Source organism: Mandrillus leucophaeus, unplaced genomic scaffold, assembly GCF_000951045.1.
Source record: "Mandrillus leucophaeus isolate KB7577 unplaced genomic scaffold, Mleu.le_1.0 Scaffold1488, whole genome shotgun sequence".
NCBI classification, from domain to species: Eukaryota; Metazoa; Chordata; class Mammalia; order Primates; family Cercopithecidae; genus Mandrillus; species Mandrillus leucophaeus.
In genome coordinates, this window is record NW_012101463.1 from 106,031 (window position 1) to 111,019 (window position 4,989).

General features: G+C 36.7%; 1 pseudogene; it reads right to left on the reverse strand.

The window, feature by feature from the left end:
• Positions 1–2,729: 2,729 nt before the first annotated feature.
• On the reverse strand, positions 2,730–3,788 carry LOC105535626 (annotated as a pseudogene).
• Positions 3,789–4,989: the final 1,201 nt, after the last annotated feature.

Here is a 4,989-nt window from a genome sequence, read left to right on the forward strand (position 1 = left end):
TTTTTTAAACCTCAGGTGTGGAGATGTGGCCCAAACTTACTTTAGTGATTGATTCAGGCATAGGCCAGGATATCAGTAAGACCAAATAGAATTATCCAGTACATTTCTGTTTCACTTAGACAATGAGCTACTAAGGCAAGAGCCATGTCTGTTTGGATCATCACTGAATCCCCTGCAGCTAGCACACATCTGGACCAATGTGAACAAATATCAAGAAGAATGAGTGGTCCTTGGCAGAATTATGTGGTTATAGTGACTTTAACTTTCCAAGGCTGGATGCTTCTTTTCCTAACTAGATACTTCTTTTTCATATTTCTATAAGAAATATGGGTCAGAAATTGGCAAAGCTTTTCATCAGATGGACCTCAACAATATATCACCGGGGGCATGAATGATAGAGAAGAAAATCCTAGGGAAAGTAGGTTTACAGCTAAAACCTTATTTCCCCAGAACAGCACAATTGTGAGACATACATATATATGTATAAAATAGAAATATATATGTATATAACTATATGTATATACATAAATATATATATTTTTTATTTTTAATTTTTATTTATTTATTTTTTTGAGATGGAGTCTCACTCTGTCACCCAGGCTGGAGTGCAGTGGCACCATCTCGGCTCACTGCAAGTTCCACCTCCCGGGTTCATGCCATTCTCCCGCCTCAGCCTCCTGAGTAGCTGGGACTACAGGCACCTGCCACCATGCCTAGCTAATTTTTTTGTATTTTTAGTAGAGACAGGGTTTCACCAGTGATATATATTTTTTTCACTGAATTGTTCACTTTGTGTTTTTTATTGGATATTAACAAATGATAACTGTATATATTTACAGGGTACAAAGTGATGGTATGATTTTTTTCCATGCACACACACACACACGATTGAATCAAGCTAATTAACATATCCAAACCTCAGATATTTATTATTTATTCCTGCTGTGTAACTTAAACATTGTACACTTTGACTAACATCTCTTTATTATCCCCACTCTGCAGCCTTTGGTATCCACCACTCTGCTGTCTGCTTCCCTGAGTTCAATTGTTTTAGATTTCATGTGGAATTTGTCTTTCCATGCCTGGCTTATTTCATTTATACTAATGACCTCCAGGTTCACCCATGGTGTCCCAAATGATGTAATTTCCTTCTTTTAAATGGCTAAGTGTTTCTATTGTGTATATATACCACATTTTCTTGGTGTCCATTGGTTGATGGACACTTAGGTTGATAGACACGTAGGTTGATTCCATAACTTACTGCAGTGATTCCATGTTTATTGCAATGTTATTGTGAATATGAGACAGCAGTTATCTCTTTGATGTACATAATTCAAATCCTTTGTATATATACCCAGAAATAGGATTGTTGGATCATATAGTAGTTCTATCTTCAGTTTTTAGAGGAATATCCATACTGTTTTCCATAATGGCTGTATCAGTTTATATCCCCACCAATAGTGTACAAAGGCTCCCTTTTCTCCATATTTTTACCAACACTTGTTATCTTTTCAAGTCTTGGGTTTTTTTTTTTTTTTGAGACAGAGTCTCACTCTTTCGTCTAGGCTTGAGTCCAGTGGTACAGTTATACCCCACTACAGCCTCAAACTCCTGGGCTCAAGTGATCCTCTCACCAAGTAACTGGGATTACACATGCATGTCACCATGCATGACTAATTTAAAAACTTTTTTTTGTAGAGATGAGGTGTCACTATGTTGCTCAGGCTGGTCTTAAATTTCTGGCCTCAAGCAATCTTCCTGACTTGGCCTCCCAAAGTGCTGGAATTACAGACATGAGCCACTGTGCCCAGCCTATATTTCCTTAATGACTAGTGATGTTCTGTATATTTTCATGTGCTTATTAGCCATTTATATATAGTGAAATGGCTGTTCAGTTCCTCTGCGCATTTTTAGTTGGATTGTTCATTTTTATTATTAAGTTGTCAGAGTTCATTATATATTCTGGGTAGAAGTCCTTTAGTCTAGTAGTCTGCAGTGTTTATTTTTCTCATGTTTATGTCCCTGTGTGCTGAATGTTTAGCTCCCACTTATAAGTGAAAATATATGGTTCTTGGTTTTCTGTTCCTATGTTAGTTCGCTTAGGATTATGGCCTGCAGCTCCATCCATGTTGCTGCAAATAACAGGATTTGATTCTTTTTTATAGCTGCATCATATGCCATGGTATATATGTACCATATTTTCTTTATCGAGTCCACCATTGGTGGATACCTAGGTTGATTCCAGGTCTGTGCTATTCTGAATAGCACAGTGATGAACACAGAAGTGCATGTGTCTTTTTGGTATAATGATCTATTTTCCTTTGGGTATATACCTAGTAATGGGATTGTGGGGTTGAATGGTAGCTCTGTTTTAAATTATTTGAGAAACGTCCAAACTGCTTGGCACAGTGGCTGAACTAACTTACATTCCCAAAAAGCAGTGTATAAGCATTCCCTTTTCTCTGCAGCCTCACCAATATATCTTGTATTTTTGTCTTTCTAAAAATAGCCATTCTGACTGCTTTGAGATGGTATCTCAATGTGGTTTTGATTTGCATTTCTCTAGTGATTAGTGACAATGAGCATGTTTTCATGTTTCTTGGCCACTTGTATGTCTTCTTTTGAGAAGTGTCTGTTAATGTCCTTTGACCCTTTTTGAGTGGGATTGTTTTTGCTTGTTTGTTTTTTATTTTTTTTCAATTTGAGAGCAGGTACTATTTATTAACTGACTAGCTTAGAAAAATAAAATGGCTGGTCTTTTTCTTCATTCTACCTTGTGGAGAAGATACTTTGAAGGGCCGTAGGAAGTTATTTGCTTCTTTGAAGCGTACTCCAACAGTATAGATCTCATGAATCAGATCCTCCATGCAGATGATGCCATATTTACCAAGAGATCAAGCAATCAAAGTGTTATCTGTTAAAGCAATTTGCTTCTTATTGATTTTGCCATAACCATGCTTGTGGATTAGTTCATTTACTGACTTCAGATTTGGGTACCCCCATGCAATATATGGTTCTACAGTCCACAGCATGTTAATTGGAGCCTTGTTGAGCTTCACAAAGATTTCATTGAAGACCTGATGAAGGCGAAGAAACTGAAACATCTTTCAGACCTTTGGGCTAACACCATCGATACCTCTGATCCTGATGACAAACACCAATTTGGGTTCTGAAGGTACATTGAAGTTCCCAGCTTTTCTTGCCATCCTCACCATTCAAATTTCAATTCTGTACATTTGCCTATATTCCTTGTGATAGTGCTTTGCTTTTTTGTAGATAAGCTTCCTTCTTGCCTTTTGAAGCATCCTTTGGGCAAACTTCTTTCTCAGGCGCTTGATCTTCAGCTCTGTGAAATTCCTTCGCTTTTTCCTAAGGGTTTCTGGCACAGCAGGAACCTTCTTCTTCTCTTCTACACCATCCATGGGTCCAGCCAGAAAAGAGCTGCTTGTTGATTTAAGTCCCTTATAGATTCTGGCTATTAGACCTTGGCATATGCAAAGTTTGTGAATATTTTCTCCTATCGTGTAGGTTGTCTCTTTATTAATAGTTTCTTTTGCTGTGCAGAAGCTCTTTTGTTTAATTAGGTCCCACTCATCAATTTTTGTTTTTGTTGCAATTGCTTTTGGGGACTGAGCCAAAAATTCTTTGCAGAGACCAATGTTGAAAAGTGCATTTCCTAGGTTTTCTTCTAGAATTTTTATAGTTTGAGGTTTTCCATTTAAAATTTTAATCCATCTTAGGTTAATTTTTGTATATGGTGAGAGGTAAGGGTCTAGTTTTATTCTTCTGCGTATGGATAGCCAGTTATCCCAGCACCATTTATTGAATAGGAGTTCCTTTTCCCATTGCTTGTTTTTGTCAGGCTTGTCAAAGATCAGATGGTTGTAAATGTGTGGCTTTATTTTTGAGTTTTCTACTCTGTTTCATGGGTCTGTGTGTCTGTTTTTTGTACCAATTCCATGCTGTTTTGGTTACAGTAGCCCTGTAATATCATTTGAAGTTGGCTAGCATGCTGTCTCCACATTTGTTCTTTGTGCTTAGGATTGCTTTGGCTATTTGGGCTTGTTTTTGTTGTTATTCCGTATGAATTTTAGAATATCTTTTTCTAATTTTGTGAAGAATGATGTTGGTAGTTTGATAGGTATAGCACTGAATTTATAGATTCCTTTGGGCAGTGTGTCCATTTTAATGATATTGATTCTTTCCATCCAGAACATGGAATGTTTTTTCATTTATTTGATTTATTTCAGCAGTGTTTTGTGGTTATCCTTGTGGAGATCTTTCACCCCCTTAGTTAGTTGTATTCCTAGGTATTTCATTTTATTTGTGGCTGTTGTAAATGGGATTATGTTCTCAATTTCACCCTCAGCCTGGACATTATTGGTGTATGGAAATGCTACTGATTTGTGTACGTTGATTTTGTATTCTGAAACCTTATTAAAGTCATTGATCAGTTCTAGTAGGCTTTTGGGGAGTCTTTAGGGCTTTCTAGGTATAGAATCATATCGGCAGCAAAGAGAGAAAGTTTAATGACTTCTTTTCCTATTTGTGTTGTATTTCTTTTTCCTTGCATGATTGCACTGGCTAGTACTTCCAGTACTATGTTGAATAAGAGTAGTGAGAGTGGGCATCATTGTCTTATTCCAGTTATCAAGGGGAATGCTTCCAGTTTTTGCCTTTTCAGTATAATGTTGGCTGAGGGTTTGTTATATGGCTCTTGTTATTTTGAGGTATGTTCCTTCAGTGCTTAGTTTGTTGAGGGTTTTTATCATAAAGACATTTTGGATTTAATCAAAAGCTTTTTCTGTATTTATTGAAGTAATCATATGGTTTTTGCTTTTAGTTCTGTTTATGTGGTGAATCACATTTATTGATTTGCATATGTTGAACCAGCCTTGCACCCAGGGAATTAAAGCTTATTTGATTCTGGTGTATTAACTTTTTAATGTGCTGCTGGATTCAGTTTGTTAGTATGTTGTTGAGGATTTT